Genomic DNA, 27,869 nt, shown 5'->3' on the forward strand with positions numbered 1-27,869 from the left:
GTGTTTTGCTGCCAGCAATCCTTTCTCTTTCAATAACGACTTGTCAGCACCACCAACGATCGGAGAGGCGCCTATCGTTTCCCTAAAATATGCGAAATGCCATTTGGAAAATGCTATATAGTAGGAGGCAACTTTGCATCCTTCTAGCTTGACATGATTGATGGGTGTTTTCAGCAACTTGTTTTGAAAGCGTCAATTTTGCATATCAAGAACTCTGAATTCCGGGGACACAAGAATGTCATAATGAGAATTAAAAAAGTTTTATTGTGCTTCCCTCTCATCGTTAAAACCCGACGTATGTCAGACCACAAAAATAACACCCTTTTTCCACAAAATTGTAATCAATATTCGCGCCACCACATGCTAAACGAACCGTTAGTCAGCCAGCGGGAGTCATCACGCTGACCGAGAGTCACTCGCCAAAGACTGTTGTGAACTGGACTGGCGCTAGGCTCTTACCCAGTTACACACATGCAGCCATTCGTCCCAAACAGACCTGACCGCACAGACATTCAGAAGCCTTTCAGGTGCTGATGGATTTAATTACATCCTAAAAATAAAAAATAAATGCTTTTTCAATTTTGTTTCACCTACTGCACAGCACGGCAAAAAGGTAAAAACACTCGACCACACAAAAACAGAACGGACGGACATATTGCAACTCAATAGCGAAATCGATCAATTCCGACCTCCCCCCGACTGCAGTAGCTATCTAGGTGCGGTGTGGTGTTGGAGGCCAAAAGCAGGAACTGATGACACAATTTGCTGTTCGTATCGCTTACCGTATGTTATTGTCGTTAGCGTTTCTTTACCAGTTGGGAATTATGAAGACGTACCCAATCCCGCAACCTTGACCGTTATAGTTATACAGTCTTCGTTCCGTCCTCAATGGTTGTCAGCTGAGTCTATGTGACGAATGTGAATAATGCCTCTATAGAAGATAAGGTACATTATTGCTCTTTAAGCTTTTTACCCAAATTCATAACCGTAATTAATAGAATAATGATGATTTCTCCGAATATGTGGAAACAGCCCAAGAAACTGGTATGAATTAAAATTTAGCCCTTTTCTTCCCTTACATTCGCATATCAAGAAAGTGTTTGAGAAATTCAAGGCTTATAAATCACTATAACATGATCACGTGGTGCGTAACGTTGAACTCTGATGCTAAGCTCTTCTTGTCGACGGTTTTGAGACTCGGTCTTGGGAGTTTTCGAGGAAGTGAGATTGGAAACAAGAATATCGCTTGTTTTTGTCACTAAGGACATCTGTTTTGATTGATGAGAGGGCACGTCTTTGAAGAGTTCCGAAACATCACAATTAAATGAGGCTTCTTGTAGAACAGTTAACAGGTGGGGCATAATGTACATCCCGCACTTTAGTCCCAAACATCTAATTGTTCGAAACAAATTAATTGGTAGTAGGTTCAATATCACCATTGCAATGCACAGTGGGTTAGGAATTAAGCAGGAAAAATAATAACGCTCTGGGATTGCATCCAACTGACTTGACGTCTACAGTGGAGTTTCTTGGATTAGCGAGGACTACAATTTGGTGGGTAAAATTAGTTCAAGTTTTGGCTGCAAAGATGGTGCAGCGATACAACCCTGTGTTTTGATCAGACGTTGTACCAGGTTGGTCGAGGCACATTCCGAGTATGAGAGGGTGATTTCAGTTTGTTAAAAAGTGCCTGAGTACAATGCAAGTACTTTCGATTATTGCCCGTAGATGTAAACCCATATTCTCGTTTATGTCTGGGCTTGTTTGCCATACAGAAACATTTTTATTTGATTTTGTGTGGGGGATGGGTTTCGGGCGTGAACGGGCATAGCTCAGCTGAATCGACGCAAAAATGATTCCGTTGCACCTCGGTTTCTAAGAAAGATAAGGTATAGTAATGCTATCTCTTTTATTTCTTCACCGATGGCAGACACGAAGCGACTGCTACCAGCCGTTAGGGAAGTTTCGGTTGCGTTCGGGTGTAAAGCAAAAATCATGAAACTCCATCTCACCACAGTTTGGAGAGATAAGTTAAAGGGTGTCCCACATCAAATTGCATCACGGAAAAAACGCTGTAGAAAACTACCCATTGGGTATTTTTTCATGAAAATTTGGGTAGAAGTAGTGTAGAGTGTATTGTTTACACTGTACTTTATCGCTTTCAGTTTTTGAAAGTTGGAAAAAATGGTGTCACCTGAAAAGCAACGTCGCGAATTGTTTTTTCGCAAGCACCTGGAAAATCTTCAACTCTCTCACCGGGACATCGGAAAACAACTCTGAATCGTGCAGGCAACAGTGAGTTGTGTGATTAAACGTTACTACAAAACTCTGAGGAGAAATACGGTCAGAATGGAAAGTGTGAAATCATTTAAGCGAAATTCCAATGCTTCGGTCAGGGATGTGGCCAAAAAGTTGAATCTGTTCAAGTCTTTCGTTCAAAGAGCCAAGGACCGGGAGGGACTGCATACGTACAAAGTGGAGAAGGCTACAAATCGTGACGAACGGATACGGTGGGAAAGTCACGGGCCCGGAAGCTGTACACCCAGATGCTGACGAAGCCTCATTATCTCATCATGGATGATGAGACTTACGTCAAGGCGAACTTTCGGCAGCTTCCACACAGCACAAGTTTGATGTTCCGGAGGAAGTAAGGAAGCAGAAACTTTCAAAGTTTGGCAAGAAATACATGATTTGGCAAGCGATCTGCTCATGTGGCAAACGGAGTGCGCCGTTTGTGACTACCGGGACTGTAAACGGGGAGATCTACCTCAAGGAGTGTCTGCAGAAGCATCTGCTTCCTCTGTTGAAGCAACACGAAGGCCCTACGATCTCCTGGCCAGATCTATCTTCGTGCCACTATTCAAATGTAGTCCTGGAGTGGTACGAAGCCAACGGGGTCACTTTCGTACCCAAGGACATGAACCCCCTCAACGCACCGGAACTAAGGCCCATTGAAAAATACTTGGCTATTATGAAGCAGGCACTAAGGAAGCATCCCAAGGTGGTTAAATCTGAGGAAGACATGAAGAAAAAGAGGGTTTCCGTACAGAAGAAGCTGCAGCCAGATGTTGTACAGAACCTAATGAGTGGAGTTAAGCGTTAGGTGCAAGCGTAAGGTTATGGTATTGAAGTTGAATGAAATAAATATGCCAAATGCTTACTAATGGGTTATATTTTATTGCCTGAAACTTTGAAAAGGATCGATCAACTAGGTAATTTTCTAAAGCGTTCTTCCGTGATGCAATTTGATGTGGGGCACTCTTTAGCATGATATTCCGAGCTGCAACATCACAGCTTGCAATATCAACTGCAGTTGTATTCTTGTTGATTCTTTTCTACGAAAATCAAGCGTGATCTTGGGCTTTGGTGAGATGTATGCATGTGCTCAAAATTCTCAAAACACCCGTCGAAGTCGAACGCCGCAACCCAACATTGATCAATTACCGGAAGCTAGGCGGATTGAACTTGCCATCAACGCATCAAAGACAAAATACATGAAAGCTAGGTGTTCTAGGGAAAACAATGTAAGCCTCCCACACCGAGCTCATATTGACGGTGACCAAATCGAGGTGGTCGATGAGTTCGTGTATTTGGGCTCACTGGTGACCGCCAAAAATGATACCAGCAGAGAAATTCAAAGACACATTGCGACAGGGAATTGTGCCTACTTTGGACTCCACAGGACGCTCCGGTCGAATAACATTCGCAGCCGCACGAAGTTGACTATCTACAAGACTCTGATTAGACCGGTGGTCCTCTACGGTCACGATACCTGGACTATGCCCTTGGTGTTTTCTAACAGAAGGTGTTGCGTGCCATCTACGGTGGAGTGCAGATGGATAACGGAACGTGGAGGAGGCGAATGAACCACGAATTGCACCAGCTGCTGGGAGAACCATCCATCGTCCACATTGTAAAAATTTAGCGACTACGGTGGGCTGGGCACATCGTAAGACTGCCGCACGACGCTGACGAAGGCTGGCGAAGAGTGGCCATGGATCGAGTAGAGTGGAGACGACTTCTTCGGAGAGCAGAGGACAACAAGGCCTTAGCCTGATTGGAAAGTAAAGTATGGTTCATAATATATTCCCGATAAACCAAAAATCGCAGTGCGAGATCTCTTAAAAAGTTTTTCGAGTCCGAATAGTCTCAAAAAATATCTTAGTGTTGAAGTTTTTTCCTTGATTGGATTTCCGTCGATCTTGTTTTCAAGTGCTGCAAGCTAATGCTACCGACGCCAGGAAGGCAGCTTTCACACCTGGACCCTACCTATCGACCCATCAACTCATGGAGCGGGGACCAACGGCTTTACTTCCCATCCGAAGGAAGGCGTGATCAGAGATGTTATGCCTCAGAACATCCTGGCGGTGCCGACTGGGATTGAACCCAGGGGTGAGAGGTAATCACGCTTACCACTGCACCACCGGCGCCGCTATGTTGAAAATCTTAAAAACATAACTGTGTAAGGATGCTTGCGAAAATTGATTTAAGTCTGGGTAAGGTGGAAACCATAATGACCATTTGGCCTAATGGCCGGAAACCGTCCAAATATATCTTCGGACCATAACCTAAAAGCATTCTTAAAATACAAACTCTAAGATCTTTTTTTTTTCCTTTGGTTTGTTTTTTCCGTCGATCTTGTTTTCCGTGCTGAGCACCAATGCTACCGACGTGCCAGGAAGGCAGCTCCCACACCTAGACCCTACCTATCGACCCATCAACTCATGAACCGAGGACCAACGGCTTTACTTCCCATCCGAAGGAAGGCGTGATCAGAGATGTTATGCCTCAGAACATCCTGGCGGTGCCGACTGGGATTGAACCCAGGCCTGCTGGGGTGAGAGGTAATCACGCTTACCGCTACACCACCGGCGCCGTTAAACTCTAAGATCTGTTGTAACTGAATTTTATGACACAAGAGTTGTTTGCTTTTGTCGGCCTCAAGGCACAAACATTTTCACCATCATGTTGTAATGATTCATTAGTGCGACATCCCTTAATAATCATAGTCGAAGATCCTAAGTCTGGGTCTTAAATAATTATGAATCCGAGATCATGCGAAATTTCTTCGGTTGGCAGCTCTGCGAGGTAAAGATGTTCGCTTCCCTGGACAAGTAAAGATTAATCAAAAATTTAACTTTTACAAACAAACAAATCATCATCATTTTCTAATTTATATCAAATGCACTCGTGAGCATGCAAAATCTCCCAAACCACCTATCGTCGTTATCCAGGTCACTTCCAGCGATAAATCATTCCAGTCGAAAACTATTCCATAAATTACGTATCAAGTTCAGTGAACCGACATTCCATTCCTGGTTAGTCAGCCTGTTCAACATCACAACACGGCCAATAAACCAGTAGCCATCAGATAATCCAATTCCAACAACAAATCAGCAACGGACGGACGCACTCAACGACAACAACCAGTCCGAATCGCAATCAGAAGGGGGCGCTTCTGATGAATTTTAATCGAATGCTGGAATTATGCAAATCCAAAGGGGTGCGCGCGCGCCTGTGTGTGCGTGATTAACATTTATATTTTGGCGTATTTTTAAGTCTTGTGTACGAACAGCATCTATTTATGCATATAGCATCAGAATAACAAGATTTGTGCGCTGTCAGGCGCAAGGAAATTTAAACAGTAGCAAACACCTGAAGCGCCTTCCATTCGGATTTTTGTGAAATAACATTTCTCGCAGAACGGTTTGATCGCGAGAAATTTATTAGCCTCTGGTAGTTGCTTTGTGAGAATGGGAACGCAAAATTATGTCTCAATTTATAGTGGAATACCGAATTTCAGTATCATTCCAATGCTAATTTATGACACAGTGACTTAGAATCAGTCTGTTTTGAAAATCGAAGGTCTAAATCTTAATTCGGTTGGCATGCAACAAGATCTGTGTCAAAAGCTTACAAATTGTTCGATTATAAGGAAATTGATATGGAAAGTATGTGCTCTCCACCTACATTGCTCCAGATTTCTTCTAGACAAACGACTTCCTCCACCACCGTTGAAAGCTTATTCACACCGTTTCCACAGAAAATAATCGTAATCGTCGTTGGCTCGTTGAACAAATTTCACTTTCATCGTAGAAGGCATCAGGAAGCCACATAGGGGTCATGCACAAATGGTGTAAGGGATTAGGGGGAGAGGGGGTGTATTCACTTTTCACACAGTTTCTTACATTTGCTTCGATAAGAATATTGAGCTTATGCAAAAGTGATATTTTGTATAGATATGTTCTGAACTCAGGGAGGGGAGGGAGATATCTTAATATCTTACAGTATCTTACAAAGGGGTGAGAAGTTGTCTAATAAAAGCTCAAAAAACCCTTGCATAGTTTGTGGATGACCCCGAAGGGTGAAGAAAAAATTCCTTCAATTCCCCATTCCATCGTCGGTCGTAATGATATTGATTCAAAGGCAGCAGTTCTGCCTCCTCTAGATAGCGCAAACAGTGCAAAAAAAAAATATAACAATCCCTAACCAACCAGCCGCCGAATTTTCAATAAGGCAGAAAATCGACCGAGGCTTTTTTTCTGCTCGTAATCAAATAAATTCGATAAATTAGATGCCAAAGCTCATTTGATTATAAGCCCATTTTTCCCCACTCTCTATCTTTTGCATCTCTTTGTATATTCAGGTGATGCTAGGGCCTTCTCCTAACAATGGACCCGCCTATCGGCGTCACTTGGAATCTCCCATTAAATTTCATTATCATGCTGATCGGGCAAAATTATTACAATCTTCATTCAATATAGTAGTAGTTCAATATTTCTGTTCATTGCTCCTTCAATGGTCCGGTGCGGTTTAGTTCAAGCACAAGCACTTTCGCCTCTTACCTTGACCTCGACCGACGAGGAGCAAAGTAGTAAGCAGTTGTCGTGGGCAGGCAAAAGGAAAGTTCAAATAGGAGGAAAACAGCAATCTTTCACCCGGTACACCCCGACTGACTGCCAGCCGGTTAAAAGGCACCAGGGGGTACAATTTGACCGACCATTAGATCACGAAGCATCACGGCGAGTGGGTGGGGGTGTAAAAAAGTGAAACTATAATCAGCCCCAGACGGTCGGCAGTAAAAGCTACGGTGCTACACATATTTGATTAGGCAGTACAAAGAGGTTGGTTTTAAGAGTGTAGAATAATTGGCTCAATCGGTAATTTTTCCTCAAATAGGCAGTGATATCTCCTGAAGCATCTTGGATGAAATCCGGGATGATGGTGCACTTCTTATAACGTTGATAATCATGTTACTAAAGAAGTTAAGCTTGCAAGACTGCCCATGAACAGATGACTGTCCCAAATTAGCATGATTTGACTCAAGACAGATTCTGACCATTTCCTCTAAGGTATCAGAAATATGTCCGGATGTAGCCAGTATTGTTTATAAGTCCCTCAATATGACCGCCAATTGTTATGGCCTTGAATTCGCTTGTGATTTGATGTGTCGCATGATGGATTTTGATTTAAAAAGGGAGATACCCGGAACATGTCTAGGTGTGGCCAACATGGTGCTGGTTACTTACTCATTATGACTCTTTTTGATCTTATTTCTAATTCTTATGTGAATTGAATCAAAACCCATAATCGGACAGCGGACCGATTCCAAAAAAATTGAATAACGTTCTATGGGACCATGGTATCTTTTACTGTGCTATACTATGTTAAACTAATGCAGTATCTTCATGGAATTGTGACTGACTTGCGGTTATTTTTCTCGTTGACTTTAAAAGTAATCACATGTCAGTCCAAGGGGTAAGTCACTCAGCACATTGTGCTAAATTAGATTCGGCACAGCTTGAACACTTTTATCGGCACACCTTCGACATAATATCGTATAATTATCGTGTTTGACTATGAATTTCAGGAACGTCCTCTAATTGAATATACCAGAGGAACTCAGACCTGCAGTTCACTTATAGATCTAAATACGAAATGTAGGTTCTAGAGTGGGCTCAAGAGAAAACGGCAGTTAATCAGACCCCATTAATACCCTCTATAGTCAGTCTTCATCAATGTTCCCCACCGGTTCAACTGTTTCCTTTTACTATCCTATGAACACAAAACACCAAAATTTCGCACACCCGCCACTTCCCGTGTTATCCTTAATCCGATTTATCGTTGCGATTTCAAACCAAAACATTCAAGGTGTCAGAAATACCGGGCTGCCGGGATGGGTATTTTACAAACAATCGCAACTTGCTCTATGATCGGCACAAGTGGCACATCTGCGGCACACTTGAGGCACATTGACAAAAATATGACCCAAGATTGGTGTGCAGGTGACCTACCCCTTGCGTCAGTCCCACTCAGATTTTGGTCATTAATTTAAAATGTCACGATATTTTATCCAATACTGTTTACTTAACACAGTAGCATTATATGACATTGCACGTTTATTTTCAAACTTATCCCTCCAAAATAAGTGTAAAATAAGAATACCTTTTAAAATATTTGAACACCGTTTTCTCATTTTCATTTTATTTTAAAAGATGGGACTTACTTGTGGTTGTGAAGTCACTGAGAATAGCTTCAATAAGTCGCTAAACCATGCAAAGCTGATGGCATTTTCTTGTAGCCCTTGATTTGGTCCAGACATTGATAAAGACACAGGGCTGTTACAAGATTTTCTAAATATGATCCGCAAAATCCGCGATTTCTCAAAAGAAATCCGCGACTTTAAATACTAATCCGCGACGAAAAAAAAAACAACTGTTTTCATTACATAGAAATACCATTTATATACAACTACATTGCATTTCAACAAATATATTATATTAACTATATGATCCACTCTTTCGCTTAGCTGGCGAACCGACATTTTAGCGATGAAAGCACCTCTGTGGCCAAAAAGGCTATCAATGTATTTTTTTATCGTCACGAGGGGTAAACCAAATGAAAATTTGTTTAATATTTCAAATGAATGGAATTCAGCATTTTATTTTATTTGATGACAACAGTGACATGTCAGACACATTTTAAAGTAATATACACAATGTAATTAACGCAAATAATTTGACTCTTACTTTTGTAATAACTGCTATATTCGCACCCCTCGATTGTAATTGAATGATTGTTGCTGGCCTTTTTCAACGCTAGATGGTGCGTGAAGCAATATTTTGCGGGTCGCCATTGCAAAATTTGGAAAAGGCATGAATGGATCATATTGTTAATATGATATATTTTATTTCAAGCTTATTGCTTATAGCATATTAGATTTTTCCCTGCTCTCAACTTAGTGTTCTTTGAGTACTTTCACATATAAATTGAGAGCTTTATGCCCAAGGAAGTAGAGAAATTTTCCAACCCAAAAAATTAATAGTCCTGACGGGAAACGAACTCAGTCACCTCCAGCATGGACTTGCTTTGTAGCTGCGCCTTTACCGACTGAGCTAAAGGAATATCGTGTGTAACCTTTGAAAAAATAAATGAAAAATAACAATGTATCATCTTCAGTTATTTATGTATAGTACAAATTACGAGTAATTAGTGAATATAATACATACAACATACATTTTTAAATTCTATTGAATAATACCGGCCTAGATTTGATGAAAGATTATTTTGAAAAAAAATTAAGCATTTTCAATTGAAATCCAAATTTTCTTGAAAATAAACCGTTATATCTCTGACGTATTATGCTGTCCAAAATATTAATTTGGCTCTATTTTTCTCATTTTTTTTACCAATTCAAACCAAACACCCTGCACATAATCGAGAAATTACCAGAGTTTCATAAGTCACACTTATTGGTCACGTCGTGGTTCTGTATTCACACGGGGTCTGTCCAATATGTGTATATGTATATATGTGACTTTGTAGATCATGTACGACTTATTACTATGTATACCGGAAATTATAGGTTGTCCAAATCGTCCAGAACATCAGTTGATTTGTTCTACTAGATCAACCAAGACTGCAATAATGTCTGTAGTTTCGAAAAATGTCCAATCAGATTCAAAGTGTCTATGTACATCATGCAAGATCTATTTCCGAGAAATCCAGATGTTCAAGGTTCTTCAAACCGTCCTGGAGTTCAGATAATTTGATCTACTAGATCAACCGGGAATGGGACAATGTCTTTAGTATCGAAATATTTCCAGACAGATGCACACTGTCTATGTGGATCATGCATGAACTATTGCCATGTATATTAAGTTCTCCAAATCGTTCTGGAGTTCAGATGATTTATTCTACTAAATCAACCATGACTGGGATAAAGTCTGTGGTATCGAAATATGTCCAAGCAGATTCATAGTGTCTAAATCGGTACTGTTTAATTATTTCCACGTATACCAGACGATCTAGGTTCTCCTAATCGTCCTGTTCAGATGATTTGGTTTACTAGATCAACAAAGACTTGGATAATATTGGTAGTATCGAAATATCGATTTGAAAATCTTAGAGCATTTGGCATACCCGGATATAGGTTGGCATGATCCACATAGACACTGAAAATTTGTTTGGACATATTTCGATACTAAAAATATTGAATTAGTTTTGGGTGATCTAGTAGAAAAAAATAATCTGATCTCCAGAATGATTTCAGAACCTAAAACATCTTGTATACGTAGCAATAGGTTGGGCACAATCTACATAGACACTTTGAATATGTTTGGACATATTTTGATACTATAGACATTATTGCAATCTTGGTTGATATAGTAGAACAAATCAACTGAACTCCAAGACAATTTGGAGAACCTAGAATATCCAGTATACGTGGCAATTACTCGCATACATACGATTCGTTTATGATTTGACAACAAAAAATGCTATATTCATATTGGAAATAAAAAAAAAATATGAAAATGTCTCACATTGGACAGACCCCAGGGAATTTCCGTGTAAATCCGGTGTGACTAAAGGAAATGAGATCATTTCTCGATTATTTGCAGGGTGTTTAGTTTGAACCGGTTAAAAATTGAGAGCCAAATGAATAACAAAATTGATGACAGCAAAATAATCTGGGACGGAAAGGTTACAATGAATTCCACAATTTTTGTGACAGCACATCAGTCCTTTCGCAATTTTCGCGACATCATTTAATGTTTCCGCGATTTTCCCGACTGAAAGTTCAAATTCGTGAAAATCGCAAAATCCGCGCCTGTTGTAACAGCCCTGCACTTATTTTTAAATTTATATCGTACCGTTCTGAACTTGTTAAAACTGCGGCGAGCGTTGCCGATGCCGATCGAAGCTTGATGAAATGCTTTTAGGTTCGTTTTAGCCAAGATTAATCTTCATGTAATTTTACGTCGATATGAACATAAAAACGACATGAATTTTCTTTTATGTTCACCGTCATGTTATTCTATGTTTTTGACATCTAAATTTAAAAGCATAACGTTTTTGTCAGAAGTTGATGTAAAGGGTGTCTACAGTTAAATTGCATCAATTTCAAAAAGCTGTCACACCTTGCCCTTTGGGTTAATTTTAAATAAATTTTGGGTGAGATGGCCTCAGCGTGTATTCTTTACACTGCGTGAGTTTCATTGTGAAATTTCTAGTAGTTTTGAAAATTGAGTCGAACGAACAACACGTGCGTCAGAAAATTTTGCACACTCACCTCAACAACCCACCCCAAGCAACACACAGGTTCTATCACAGTTTTTATGACCTTTGTATGACTGGTGTTAGTTGTATAGCAGTTTACTCGACATAATTCTATGAATTTGTATTACTTGGGACATCTTTCGCACTGAGCCATCGCGAATATGTTGGGAATCACTAATGTTTATAGTGGCATAAAACGTTTCGTAGAACGTTTAACTGTCGATCGGAAGCAAGTGAGTGTAATAAAAAGTGTTCTGTACTGCGTTGAAGACCACAAGCGATTGGTTGCTGCCTTCAAACGCAAACCCATCTATTCCGTTAGGGATGTCGCGAAAAAACTGCACCTGACTAAAAGTTTCGTGCAGAAGTCCAAGAAACGAGCAGGACTACGTTCATTCAAGGTTCAGTAAGCACCAAACCGCAATTAATGTTGGCAAACCACACTACCCTATCATGGACGATAAAACATACGTATTATTGAATCACATCACGTTAATTCGCATCCAGTTATATTTATTATTAAGAGTCAACAAGTATTTTTTTATGATTTTCATCATACAATTCAGTCGTTTAAGCTCATGTAATTTTTAGTATTTTTAAGTGGCACCGTGGGTAAATGGATAAATGGTAAATGAAAAAATCTGAATGCTCAAGTGTGGTTACGACAAAAATGCAGCATTTCTTTAAAACTACGTTCGTCTAATGATCTGTAGCAGGATCCTAATTCTAATTTTGCTTATTAATTGGAAATATTGAAGAAATGGGAACCATCAGTTATTAGATTATATTTAGAATTCAATTAAAATTTGAATTTTAACAAGGTAAATCTTCTTAAAGCATATTCAATGTCGTTAAACTATGTTTATTTAGTAATAATATATATCTCATCATTAATTTTGATTATTATAGATGAAAGTTTGTATGATTTTATTTCTTTTTTGTTAATATGAACCCTGAATTTTGATTCCTTAAACCTGTTCTATAATTTAGGGGCGATTCTTCCACCTTCACTTAAGCCTTAAACCGTATGGGTAATCTTAAACCAGGGATTAAAGCGAGGGTAAAGAAATCGGCCCTTCGACATTTTAGTTTTAATTTTGATCAAGGAATAAGTTTGATCATTTGATGTAGTTTGCTGACATCTAGAAATTTAATGTTTATTTAAATGCTCTTTGATACAATTGAGTATCAAACTGAGTACTTTAACCAACCCTGAAATACAAATCCTACGTCAATAAGGCAGTCGTGCCTCGGACACAAACCCCAACTTTTTCTTTCGACTCCTTAACTTGGGAAAGCAATGCTTCCCAGGACAGCATTTTGAATATTTCCTCCCGTTATCATCATATGTCATTGGCAATTGAACACTATTGGTGGCTCTGTTATGGCTACGATCACAACGACCCGCGATGATGTATCATTACACAACATCAAAGCGCTACTAATAATTTATTGGTCATTACATCTCTCTTTGATAAATGATCATTGTGACCAATGTGCCGCCAACATTCTCTTCCACTGATACCATGGCAATTCATCTTCCATCTAGACAAAGCCATTTTAGCTTCCTTGTAAAAAGAACAGTGAATCCACCCCATGAAATATTCAGACCGACATATTAAACCACTCCCGCCTCGTTTCATTTGAGCCAAAATATGTGTGCCCCCCTATCGTTTTAATGCCACTTTTTGGCTACACAGTTCAGAGCAATGCTCTATGAATTATACATAGTCTCGTTTGTCATCAGCCAGTCCTGTGCCTCTTAGGCGAGTTCTTTACTTACAGACTTACTGGCTCTAATATGACTGTCTGCAGATGGCGTAGCATGTCTAAGGTTCAGCCCGGCTAGTTTATGAATGCATTAGACGACCTTCAACAGTTTTGAGCAACTGAAAACCCTGTTCCGGATTACGTCTACCCCAGCGGCCTTGGGTGGCAGCAGAGTAAATTTGAACAGTATTCTTTGTCTCGTGGAACAGAATACACATATTGTTGTGGGTTTTATCGGAGGGACAGTACGGAAAATGATAATTTAGTGCAAACATCAAATAAAACAATAATGGCTTTGGACGTTGATGGCCTGGAGAAGGTGACATTGTTTAAAACCGGTGACATCATCATTATCAGCGACGTACCGTCAGTTTATTTGACTTCATCGCACCTGACCTGAGATTGACTCACATGAAAAAGAGTGCTTTTCTCTCCTAGTTAGTAGGATGACAAAATGTGGGTATCTTTCCGTCACCGATTCGGTTAGGAACCTTACAGCGATTGCCTGTCGTCGATAAGGCCACCTAAGAGTAAGTGGCGAAACCGTAAAGCATAACGAGGAATGCCAAATTAATGTGGTATGTCTCATGCTCATGCGATAAATACCTAGTGAACACCCAGAGCGATCCCACGGGTGCTGCACCGTTGCTGATAGTGAGCAAAGACAGGGAAGAGAAGAGAAGAAAGTGTCACCAACTCGCTGGCTGGTGGTGCCTTTCAGGACCAGTGCCCATGCCATCTACCGCAGAATGCAATAAACCACATTTTTATGAAGCTCGTGACATTAAATCGGCCCACGGAACCGGGAGAAACGGAAAAAATGGCATAGCCATGGCAAGAAAGACAGTAAACACGATGGCTGAAGTAGAAAACGTTGCAAAAATGTAGCAATTAATAAAAGATATACAGAAGGAAATCAGTTTCTGGTCGCTTCTACCCTGCATACTTTCGTGCAATCGTATCCACTTTCCAGGCAAAATGGGGAATACCTATCACGAAAAACTCTTCAAAACTTCACCACACTGTTGTCCTGAGTGGAAGATGCAATTGATTGCTAGAGAATGCATCTAAATGTTGATGACTTCCCCCCAGCACAACACTCATCCTTTGAAAAGTAAACAAAGGTAACACAGTCTTCGTCATGTAGTAGAACCACTTGAGAGTCTCGCAAAAGCTTCGCCATCGGCTTCGAAGTCATGTTTTGCTCTCAGATAGACATTCAGACATAAAGACAGACGGACAGTCAAACAGAAACGCTCAAATAGTAAGTGGCAACAAGGCAGAAAGATGCTTTCGCGCTAGAGGAAATGGATAGGGCATGTCGAAGAAGCAGAAGAAACAAACAAACAAACAATCTCGTTATCCATAAGTTCAATAAATATAGCATACTTTCTTTCTTTCCGCACTCGGCGGTGGTGAGTGAAAAACGTGAAGCTTCGTACAGCCTCTCGCTCATACAGTCGATGGGCGTGGGTGGGAGAGTGGTGGAGGTAGTTCAGTGGGATAGAGCAAAAAAGAGGAAAACAAATCCCTAACAGCAAGCGACGGGACGGGAAGCACGGTAAAAAGTTCAAGTTCATTCATTTAGAGGTATTTAAGTACATATTTCCTTGGCAATATCTTCATCCCAGCTGGAAAACCGGTCGGTCACAACCGACGACTTGTTTTCAATAGACGATTGATCGGGCGTAAACATACGTCTGCCGCCAGAGCTTTTTTTCGTAGATCATTGTTTGAATGCTTGTGTAAGATTAAGGCACAGATTCCTCAATAAAAAAAACATTAGAATATTTATCCGGAAAACATCATTTATAGATTATGTAACCCGTGAACACTCCAGTAATACTGTGCTGTCTCGATTTCAGCAGCATTTTTTTGCCTCAATTTTGCATTGAAACGTTAATTTCGCTATATTTTCTTTTCAATTTGAATACATTTTTACGACTGAGCAGAGCTGTACCAGATTTTTCTTCAAAGAAACATCCCAAGCAACACCTTTTGTTTCTCAGTGAGTAACAACAACCTTAGTGTGACTAAATGAAGGTCTAAATTATGGATAACGCATCGCATACGGGTCATTCCAGCTCAAGTGTGTACAGAATTTAAAAAAAAAGTTATGGTCGATGTCACCGATTTGAGCCAAACTTGGCCAAAGCGCTTATTTTAAAATTAATTCTGAACAAACGCCTTTTTAGGTTTTGCTCTGAAGTGCCGGAATCCCTCTCGGCTACAACCCTGGATTTTCGAGATTTAAAAAATATCTTTCAGAAAAGATTTCTCCACAACCAAATAAGCTATTCGTGATCTTAGAACGTCAATTTGAAGTTTTTTTTTAATGTAGATTCACATAGGTGTACCCACATTCTGTTTTTATTATAGTAACTGCAGGAAACAGGCTGATTACCGGCAGGTATCCAAATTGTCAAACATGGACGGGATTTTTTTTTATTTTTTTATATTTTGGGCTCAAATTTTCACCATACTTTGGAAAACTCTTCTACTAGATGTGTTTTCAAGGGAAAATGATTTGGACAAATATTTTTTGAGATATGACCAGATGAGTGTGGTAGTTTTGTACTTCTAAAGCACAACGTTTTGACTGTATCCAAAAAGAACGTATTTTTCACATTTAAGACCACAATTACATTATAGACAGATGTTAATAAATGAGCTAGTTATGATTTCATATAATGAGAATCCTGCCCAGAACATGTGAAAAATAACATTAAAATATTATTGTTCCATCGACGAGAAAGAATTCAAGAAATAATAAAAAATATTAAATGGCATTGTTTTTCCCCCAGAAAAGCTCAAAACTACCACTCACTCATCTGATCATATCTCAAAACTATTTGCCCAAATCATTTGTACTTAGAAACACATTTAGTAGAAGAGTTTTCCAAAGTGTGGTGAAAATTTGAGCCCAAAATATTAAGAAATAAAAAATCCCACCCATGGTGAAAATAGGCCGATAATCAGCCTGTTTACTGTAGTTACCATAACAAAAACAAAATGTGGGTACACCTATAAGAATTTACATTAAACAACATTAAAATTGACGTTCTAAGATCACGAATAACTTATTTGGATGTGGGTAATCTATTCTGAAAGATTCATTTTTTTGAAAGCTTGGAAATCCAGGGTTATTATTATTATTTAACTTTATTAAAGAGGCTTTCAGCCTTGGGCTGGTTCGCATTAAATCCAGGGTTGTGGCCCAGAAGAATCTAGGCAGTTCAGAGCAAAATCAAAAAAGGCGGTTATTCAGAATGCTAAAATAAGCGTTTTGGCCAAGCTTGGCTCAAATCGGTGACATCGACCACAGGTGGTGTACCCATTTGAGCTTGATTGACCCATTTATAACTTCATTGTACCTTAAACAGCGCAGAAGGTGGAGTCTCTTTGCAATTTATGTTTGTTGCAAAACGTGTTTTGTCAGTTGCATGTTACATGATATTTTAATGACACTAGTTGCAAATGAGGTTTCGACTGACTTTACTGGTTTACTGAAATATTTAAAACAGGACAGTGATGTTTTCAATTGTTTCAATATAGTTTTGTGTGGTGATGATTTTATTTGGATTGAAAAATCAGAGATGACAATCGTAGAAAAAGTAATTTGAATAAACATATATAATGCTTAGGTAAAAATATGTTTTCCAACTCATCATTAAATAGATTAGACTCTTAACAAAACCAAAAGGTCAATTTTATGCGTTTTTAAGTCCATCATTGTGCGATGTTCTCAAAAAAAATGTATTTTATGTAAATTTTCTCTAAAAAACACGAAAACACACTGCAAAGTAGTTCACTGTAGTGCATCGTATGTGGCAGCCAAAAAAAAAATCATGAGAAAACCAGAAGCGGTTTCGGATTCCAAAGACGGTCTGCAGAAATCAAAGATCGCTGAACCGATCGGCATGAAAATTTGTATGCAGGGGTCTTTGGGGTGGTAAAGGTTCTTATGATGGTTTGAGACCCCTCCCCTTTCTGTAAGGGGGAGGGGCTCCCATACTAATGAAACAGAAATTTCTGCATAACTCGAGAACTAATCAAGCAAATGGAACCAAATTTGGCATGTGGAGGTATAAGGATATAGTAATAGTGGGTAGCCCCTGAGATAAGAGAGGGGGATACGTACAATATAGTATGATTTTTTTTAATCGGCGCATAAACTCAAGCTAATATTTAATCGCGAGCAAGTCCGGGCACACTCAGCTAGTAAGAAATAAAAATTCAACTCCAAATAAATATTACCAGCTAGATGCAGCTCAATGTCAATTTCAGGTTAGTAAAAAAGGCTAACTTTTTGACCCTTTGATCGATCATAATATTACAAGGGCACACACTATCCAATAATAAGCGGATGGGATCAATATTTCGACGCTTAGATTTCTAACTTCAAACCCTCAGAATTCTGACAATACGAAAATAGTGACTTTACAATGTCTAAATTTTATGCTTTTCATCAAGTGTAGTGACACCAGCAATGGAAGTGTGAATACTATAGGTGGCACAGTTGGGAATCGGAGTGGCAAAATCTAGATCCTTTTTCGCGAAATATTCAAAACTTGTCCCCTCCACTTATAACCACAAGTTACCAGGTAAGAATGGATAATCAAATGGGGGTTTCATTACGTCAATTACACAAACCGTATGACTTCATGCCATCATCAACAAGTCATCACTCGCTGATCTTCAAAAAATAGCTGGTATTATAATGCAAGGCCTGTGCAAAATGTTAGGAATATTTTTGAACATTCCTCATTATAGCAAAATAAATTTGGCCGGTAGTGTACGTTTCATCTAGATATAATTCAAGTCACTGAATTACTGCAAATTTTTTAAATAGTACGTTACAATAATGTAGCTATTTTTCAAGACATGTCATGAGTTTACACCATTTTTTTTTTTTTTCGTCGCATATAAGTGGATATTCAAATTAATGATTCTTATTAAACTGCAACAACACCGCAACGGTTTGGTAACATTTCTTCACCATTACGTATGATCAATGGTATCCATGTTCCAGTTATGTTTAAAATTAGCAGCAAATGCGTAGTTTGAAAAATTATAGAATTATTTGAGTATGTTCGTGCTTTAAACGTCTCTTAACCGTAGCAAAGCGACATCGAGTGATAACGACTTCGGTGCGGCTCTTTCGTCAACAGCCATCAGGTTTAGGCACAAGGAGCCACTAGTTCTGGCAATCCGTCCGCTATTTGGTGCCCACGTAACCTCAAGCTTTTCACCGTTCTCTTTGACTCTCTCAACCGACGCTGTTGGCGGAAGAATTTTCGGAACCGCTGAAAAGCCACCTCCGCCATTCAACTTTTCCGTTGTTTGAAATGTTGCTAGCGGGGGACCTGCCACACATGCTTACGCTGGTACCGTGGTGTTTTTTCCAGTTTTTTTTTTTTATTGTTGGATAATGCAATGGATTCGGTGTTCACTTGGCTGTCGACAGAAGCAGACCACTCTCAATGTGTGTCACGAGATCGTCTGTTTACTCGGCAGCAACCATTGTATGGTCCTCCTCATTGTTCTTCATCAGCAGTTCTTTCAGTAGATGCGTCGTTGACTTGGAAAGCAACCGTTTCGTGATGAATGTGTGAGTGCTGACCACGTTTTGCGAAAAGCACTCTGACCCCCGTTGGCGAATCTGCCATACAATGAAACCACTGGAAGCGGCTCTCGTTCTGGTGGAGAAGGCTTATTGGATAGCGGAAGATAAAACGCTTATTGTGTTGTACCTTTTGACTATAGTTTTAAGATGCATTGATAGTGAATAAAAATCCTCGGCTCTGTAAAGTAAATTCGGTTGAGGCTTATCAAACAAACAAAAAAAATAATGCAATGGATGTTTTTCTTGACGTGAATAATCTGTAAAAATATAGAACACATTCTTTAGAAATTTGAGACGATTGTGTTATCCATCGGTCATGTAATAAACTGTTGGTTGAGAGGATTGAAAAGATACTTAATTTTTGGGGCTCCAATTCATTTCGACTTTGCTTATGTGGCTTTTGTTTTAGACTTAGTTTGGATCGTCGTTAGCCACCATCACCCTCCACCATCCGTAATCCTATTGTCCTCGTCGAGGTCTTCCTCACCATGGAAATTTATAATTAGTTCCATTTCCTATGCAGATGCTAGCACATGCATTACGATTTATCATATTTTGCCAAGGTGTTCTACATCATCACAGTGACAGGACATATTTGAGCCATGGTAGATAATAGATGGTTGAAACAAACCTGCACAGTAACAACATGATTCAGTTTGTTGCAAAACAATGTTTGAAAACTTATACATTCATAACGAACAAGATTGCAAATAGGTTCTTCAACACATCTTGGTTCGTCAACTTTTTAGTAACATCTCGAAACAGTTGCTCAATAGATACAACTCCCATTTGATGTATTATTTGAGGGATCATCCAAGCGGTACAATGAAACAGTTGAGTTTCATTATTATAAATAAATATCCGCTACGTTTTCTGTGTTGCTTGGGATACGCACTTCCAAATGCGGCTGATTTAGAGTTGCCGATAATTGAATAGCTGGTTAACACGCAGTTCAAATGGAACGATTGCCTAAAAATAAAGAGGCTGCCAAAAATAGTCACACTCACCTGAGGAGTTTGGAGCGTTGTAAAAACGTTTTCTACCCATTTTGGACAATTCTGTCCGTTGACATGGATAGAATAGCAAGCTTGGCTACTTCCCCGCGTGCTGAAAGTCATCTAAAGTCATACCCAGAAACATCGGGAAGATCCTTCCTTTCCTTCCAGCTATGGACCTATCAAAAAGCAATTTACTTGCGTCTTCTATCATCAGCCGATGAAAATAACCTGTTAGTCGAGGAACAGTTTTGATTTAGACAAAGTCGGTCGACAATACACCAACTAACTCGAGTAACAAACATTCTCAGATGGATCAAGTCTATAATGAAAACATCTGCCATGGGGTGTTTGACGTTGAGAAAGTACAAATTGCCACGCTACGATCTATCGATCTTCCTCGTGAAGATCATCCAAAATTATCTCTCTTATAGGACGATCCAAGTCTATCTGTATGGCATCACATAAGATGCTTCCAATATCGGTGCTGGTGTACCTAAACCGAAGTATCCTTGGGCTCATCCTATTCAATCTGTTCACCTCTGATATTCCGATCCTACCAGTATGGTGGTACGTTAGCAGGGTTGAAGGGTCACCGGAGCTCTGACTGTCAAACTTCAGAAAAGCTTAAATACCTGTCTGAGTATTTCAACAACTGGAAGATCCGTATCAACGCAGTGAAGGCTCAGGTCAAATTTTACCCCACTCACAATCACTTAGACAAAATCCTTAGAATGATCTCGCGAACTTGTAATTCTGAGGTCTACGAAATTTACAGAATTCGAATCGATTTGCGGTCTATGACAAAATTGGTTCGCAATGCTTTCCCAATATAAGTCCCAGGTCAGCTGAAATTTGAAAAGCAAATGAATAGTTTCGTTCTGTTTCCCTAATATTATCCCATATAAAATTTAAAATTCTAATGCAAATCCAGATCATAACCAAATTCGATAATATTTGACACAGTTATCGACCGCAACACATATCGAAAAAAAAACAAAAGCGAGCATGAGGTTGTAATCCACATGTGAGTGATCAAAGTAATAGGGTAGAGAACTACTTCGGCCTAATCGCCCATTTTGGGCCTATCGAGCAGAAAACTTCAAATAAATCCATTATTTCAGAGCTAGCAAGTCAATTATGCGGTTGGTAGAATACTTTAGTAAATAAGCTAACGAACGAAGTCAATGAAAACGCGTGATATGAAGGTTTGCACCCATTATTCCCAAAAATAAAAGAAGCGCTCCGAGTGAATCATGTTTTATCTTCATCCGATAGGCCGAAGTGAATTCATTGGCGTTTCATTGGCGTTTCCATGCGTTAGGCCGAGTTTAAAATCCGTAGGCCGAGTTTGGCGTCAAGAAGCAGTGTTAGACTTTTGACAATATCTCAACAATTGGTTTCTCTTTATCAAGTCTTACGGTACCTACGGAAAGGTAAATAAATTGGAAATCCATCAGTAATAATAACATTCCGTTTGGTGTTAAACTGCGTTAGATGAAGAAAGATTCAGTGCGGGTTGTACTTAATATGCCGGAAATGGGGTAGTTAACCCTACCATGTATAATATATGTACACTAGACTGATGCAAAATTTGAAATTTTCGCTCCACAGTGCTCAAACGGTTCCAAATTGGGCCCTGATTAGCCTCCCAAAATTTGAACTCATTTAGTGAGAAGCTGACTTGGCACAAACCATTTAAAGTTTATATGGGAATTACTATGGAGAAACCATAATAACTTTGTTGAACAGTACAATATGTAAAAAGGCTAGAAGCCAATGAACAAAAAAAAAATATTTTCCCATAGCAATTTCAATATAAACTTCAAATGGTTTGTACCAAGTCAGTTTCTTATCAAATGAGTTTAAACTTTCGGAGGCTAATCAGGACCCGACTTGAAACCGTTTGAACACTGTGGAGTGAAAATTTCAAATTTTGCATCAGTTTAATGTACACGGAAACAAATTCGATTCCATTTTCATGAATAAAAAGTCATGAAATGAAAAAACTTGCCATCCCATGAAATCGTAACAATGATTCTTGATTTCGTCATGGAAATTCATGACTTCATAACCCAAGTAACAATTGTGGTTTTATGAGGGTTCTGTAGACCATGATTTAGACTTGTAGCATGCTTTAAACCCACTATAAAACTTGCAATGTTACTTGGGAATGCAGTATAACCAAGACCGCTACAAGCGTTACACGCACTTGGCAAACCGTGTTCATAAACCGCACTACATAGGTATCTCTTATACGCCTTTTGTGTTCCATCTTATACAAGTACTGATAGTCTTGTGGTCAAAGTATGGGTTTAATGATCTCAAGTTTCTTGGTTCGAATCCAGTCTGATGCTTTATTTAATTCTTTTTATAATTTTTGGTTAACAGTTAAACCCATGAATTTAGATCATGATTTCAACTCGGATGATTCATGATTTTGGGAATGTTTGGTGCGTTACGCAAAAGTTGCTCATGTATTTTCATAACATGAAAATACGCTGTGTTCATGAAATCATGAGACATTTTTCTCATTTCGGAGATCGGATTTTTCCCGTGTATTCTTATGTTAACTCTTAAGTATATTTAATTTGAGTTCACCTGATTGAATGCCCAATTGAAATGTAATGTAAGATGGCGGAAAGCCTCTCTGAATCAATCAATCATTGCGTATAAATAAATTAGGAAAAAGAGCATCCATGAAGAGGTAATAAGTGGGCAAAATGATTAAATAAAACCCATGTTAATTGATCTATTATCACATCAATTTATCAATGATTCAATTAAGGTTTTCTTTTTCCTGATGTTGACGCCAAATACCCGAGCTTGAGTCTACTCTCAACGTCTCAACTTAGTGTTCATTGAAGCTTCCAAGTCTAGGAAATTCCCAATACGAAAGAACTCGCCTCTTTCAGCATGGTAAAACCGTACCTTAACTGACCTGGCCTATCTGAGGCCCCTACAATGTAGGTCACTGTCCTCAAAAATATAAACTCGAACGTTCAAAATTTTCAGGCCTACCAGCCCTTATGCATCAGCAAAGGTTCACGAGTTCTCGGCGACCAGCACTACTAGTGTGGTCTTGCATAACACCTTCAACCGTTTAAATGACTGGAAGCCCTCTGACCGTAACTGAGACACCTTTCAACGTAGCTTCTCTCCCTTTCCCCTGCAATCGTCTTCTGATCATCATCTCGTTGGTTGCGGTGGTTGCCCAGATTGATGAGATGAGTGGCCGTATCCTCATCATCTAATCATCATCTCCATCATCGCAATAATGGTTTTCTTCTTTTCTTGCGTTCGAACACACAATCAGATACATTTAGAAACACTTATGTGCTCGAGCAACTGAAGGCAGAAGACAGGCGAAGAAATTGGCCGCCTAGGAGAATGGAAGACCCATCGACATACCCAAACGTATGTATGTATGATGGGAATGGCACCGAGCTTACGGGTGGTGGACGGACCTCTATGAGCTTATGACAATGCAGGAGGCACCCAGCGTAAATCGATTCATACACGTTTGTCTGCAGATTATGCTGCTTATGTTTTATAATAGCGATAATTGCGCCTCATTAGCATAACAACGAGCCCATTCAGATTCAGATTCCGTGAAGATCGTGTAGCAGGAAGAAGCAAAACTAACAAACAATGAACGAAGCGTCCGGAAAGCAAAGTCAGAACGGACAAAATTGGAGGCACAGTAAAATTTCACTGAACTGCTGCTCGGCAGATCTAGTTTCGGTTCTGCTCACTCCAAATTATTACTATAATTGTCATGTTTGCGTTTTGTGCATCGAGTAGGTACCAAGTTGAATCTCGTTGATTTAATGAGCTTGCTTATTATTTCCTACTATGGGGCGTTCTAGCATTTTTTTTTTTTGAGGAAGCTCCTGTGAATTGACTGGTAATTGGATAAATTTTGTCTCAGGGCTATAGTATTGAACAATTGTACTTGAGGAATTCTCTTTAAATTGTAGTCAATTTTCTAAAGTGGAACTATTGATGAATTATACCTGACCGAGTTTCCTACCGGTTCCCTCATTAGTAAAGTGCGTATCTTGTTTCATTTCAGTTTAGTTTTAAGCGACTCTTCCGACTTTTTAGTAACGTACAAAATTGGCGGAGACCTCATTTCGTTTCGTTCTTTGTGCGCTTCTATACGAAGTAATCCTCAAAAATAACATCGACATGGAACCATTATTTTCCTTTCATCACGCGGCAAACAGTCGGACGGATATAGAAGAATAACAGACGACGTACATTTTCCTCACCGCCAATTATTATTTTTTTATCTCAAAACCATCATTTCTATTATTAAAAGATAACAATCAAGCAGAAATAAACTCTCTTCGCTACCATATCCAGATGCAATAGAGCCCAATAAATTTAACCCAATAATCATTTCTTTCTCTTGCGCCAGTTTCGATTTGCGACTCACCATTCAGCAGTGGAGCCGGCCTTTGAAAAAGGGGCAGCACGTTCCAGAATATTACGAAGCTGGTCAGATTCATATTATCGAAGAATTTATCTTCTTTTTGATTATTACGTCTCACATTTAAATTTGCAGCTGCTCTCAGGTTCATGATTTTGATGCACTTCCACAGTTGTTAGCACAGATTTTTCTTAGCCTATATCATTTTCTCATTTGTATATTATGATACTCTAACTCGAGAGAAATTGCGAAAGTTTATTACTCAAAAATTGCCTCGACCAATAATCAAATCATTTGCCACTGGCGGGTTTCACCATCCAGGGAATCAGGAAAAATAAATTCGATTTCGCGGGGAATCCCAGAACCTTTGAAAGTGTATCATGTGATTGCGCATTGTACTCATTAAAATTGCAATTAGAAGTGTGGATGTGCTAATAATAATGCGCTTTTACATTAAATCGTTGTGACGTTCCTTGATTCATAATTTATCCTGAAAAAATTTGTTATTTATTTTCTGAAATGTATGCTTGTTTTTATTAATTTTTCAACTTCACTGTCCAGTTTTTAATGGGATAATTTTTTGGCACCCTATACCAAGACTTTCACTAAGATGCCCTGCATCCAGTCGACCGGAAAAGTCACGGTGTCCCAGATATTACAGAATAGTTGATGCAACATTTGTGCGGATAGCATGGGGTCGGCTATGAGCATCTCTGCTGATATGCGATCGACTCCTGGAGCCTTGATGGATTTCATGCTTTAGATAGCTTCAATCTCCTGCAGTGATGGGGCCTCGGAATTGACGCGAGTGTTGCGCCGCACCCTAGGCGGATTATGCCGAGATGTTGATGGCTGGTTGGCCGTCGAAACTTGAAGAAGTTGTTCGAAGTGCTCAAACCAGCGTTTCAGCTGGTCAGTGGGGTCGGTAAGCAATGGTCCAGTCGTGTCCTTCACTGGCATCCTCGGGTTCATCCGTGCTCCACTCAGGCGTCGTGAGATATCGTAGAGGAGGCGTATATTGCCAGTGTTTGCGGCTTTCTCCCCTTCGTCGGCCAGGGAGTTCACCCACGCTCGCTTGTCCCGTCTGCAAGAGCGCTTGACTTTCTTCTCTAGAGCCGAGTACCGTTGACGGGCTTCGTTCTTGGCTCCTCTGGTTCTCGCCCGCTCTATCGCGGCTTTTGCTTCTCTATGCTCCTCAATCTACCACCAGGTTTCATCTGTGATCCACTCTTAGTGAAGGTCCCAAAGAAGGGGAATCTGACTGTGTGCGACAATTGGCGAGGCATCATGTTACTGTGTATTGTTCTCAAAGTTCTGTGCAAAGTTATCCTGAATCGGATACAGGAGAAGATCGACGCGACTCTCCGATGGCAGCAGGCAGGATTCCGTGTCGGAAGATCTTGTGTGGACCATATTGTCACGCTCCGCATCATCCTGGAGCAGGTCAATGAATTCCAAGAGTCCCTTTATTTGGTATTCATTGACTACGAAAAAGCTTTCAACCGTCTCAATCACGAGAATCTGTGGGGTGCCCTGAGACGCAAGGGAGTCCCGGATAAAATCGTCAACCTCATCGAAGCGCAGTATGAGCCTTTCACGTGCAGAGTTCTGCATAACGGAGCTTTGTCTGACCGTATCCGGGTAGTCGCTGGTGTGAGACAAGGATGTATACTATCACCGCTACTGTTTCTCATCGTAATCGACGAGATCATGGTAGGTGCAATTGACCGTGTACCGAACCGTGGGCTGCTTTGGCAGCCTATCACCATGGAGCATCTCGACGACTTCGATTTGGCTGATGATGTTGCTCTACTAGCACAACGGCGCTCTGATATGCAGAGTAAGCTCAATGACCTAGCCGAACGCTCCTCTGCGGCGGGTCTCACCATCAACGTCAACAAGACCAAATCGTTGGATATCAACACGGGCAACCCTTCCAATTTACGGTAGCGGGGCAAGCAGTGGAGAAGGTCGAAAGTTTCCAATATCTTGGCAGCCAAATAGCGTCGGACGGCGGGACCAAGAGCGGTTCACGAATCAAGAAGGCTAGGGCTGACTTTGTGAGTTTACGAAACGTATGGAGATCCAACCAGATAAGTCAACGCACCAAAATCCGAATTTTCAACTCATACGTGAAATCTGTGTTGTTATACGCCAGCGAGACGTGGTGTGTATCAGCGGAGAACACTCAAAAGCTGCAGGTCTTCATCAACCGATGCCTGCGGTATATAATTCGTGCCTGGTGGCCTCACAACTGGATCTCGAATGCCGAGCTCCATCGTCGATGTCATCAGAAGCCGATAGAAACAGAAATTCGAGAGCGAATGTGGAGGTGGGTCGGCCACACACTTCGACGGAGCGGAAATGAAATCTGCAAGCAAGCGCTGGATTGGAATCCGGCAGGACATCGCAGCAGAGGCAGACCCAGGGGCTCATGGCGGTGGAGCCTCTATAAGGAAATTAAGCAAGTCGATAGGAATCTGACCTGGACCCAGGTCAAGGCAAAAGCGAGCAGCCGCCCAGGATGGAAGTCTTTCACGTTGGCCCACAGGACCCTTAAGTAAGTAAGTATACCAAGACTTTCTGCTGTAGACTGGTTCATATCCATTTTGAATAATTCAAAACTAGCAGACCCGACGAACCTCGTCCCACCCAAAACTGTTTTATATACACAGTTAAAAAAAATCAATAATACATCCAAGAGGATGCACTTCAATCGTGTTGAAAATGTCATGTAATTTTTATGGCCCCATAAACAAATGCAGTAAATGCAGCGTAATGTCAGATTATGCACTATTAATACAGATAATTTTGTAATTTTGTAAATAAATACAGTAATATTACAACATATTTTTGACACGATTGAAGTACATCCACTTTGATGTGATATAAAAATTATTTGTTTGCTGTGTATATACTAGCTGAGTGTGCCCTGCCTTGCTCTGGATTCAATATTAGCTTGAGTTTATGCGCCGATTCAAAAATGCAGGGGTCTCGAACAATAATAAGAACCTTTCCCGGCCCCAAAACCTCCTGCATACAAATTTTCACGCCGATCGGCTCAGTAGTTTCCGAGTCTATAAGGGTCAGACAGACAGACAGAAATTCATTTATATCCTGGTCATATAGAAGGCTACCCAAGTAACAATTCTGGTTTTATGAAGGTTCTGTAGACCATGATTTAGACTTGTAGAATGCTATAAAACCTCTATAAAACTTGCAATGTTACTTGGGTACTGTCTTCAGCAAAGTTGTTCAGGTGATCATGTCCTTTTTGTATGGTGTTCATATTAGTTCAGAACTCTCTCACTACGCAGCGCTAGTGTACATGTGAACTTCCTATATAAACTGTATCTCGAGAACCTGGCCATATAGAACGATGCTGTCTTCAGCAAAGTTGTTCAGGTGACCATGTCCTTTCGGATGATGGTCATATTATTTAAGAACTCTCTCACTACGCAGCGGTAGTGTGCACTTGAACTTC

General features: G+C 40.0%; 2 protein-coding genes across 7 annotated transcripts in view; one reads left to right on the top strand and one right to left on the bottom strand.

Moving 5' to 3' along the window:
- The window catches only part of LOC135715273 (band 7 protein AGAP004871), a 609,777-nt gene that overhangs the window by 392,260 nt on the left and 189,648 nt on the right, over positions 1–27,869 (top strand). The gene's annotated exons all lie outside the window — the stretch shown is intronic.
- Fhos (Formin homology 2 domain containing) overlaps positions 1–27,869 on the bottom strand; it is a 290,675-nt gene that overhangs the window by 40,133 nt on the left and 222,673 nt on the right. The gene's annotated exons all lie outside the window — the stretch shown is intronic.

This window comes from Ochlerotatus camptorhynchus, unplaced genomic scaffold (assembly GCF_037179485.1).
Source record: "Ochlerotatus camptorhynchus isolate MF236.1 unplaced genomic scaffold, CSIRO-AGI_Acam_v1.1 ptg000840l, whole genome shotgun sequence".
Classification (NCBI taxonomy): Eukaryota; Metazoa; Arthropoda; class Insecta; order Diptera; family Culicidae; genus Ochlerotatus; species Ochlerotatus camptorhynchus.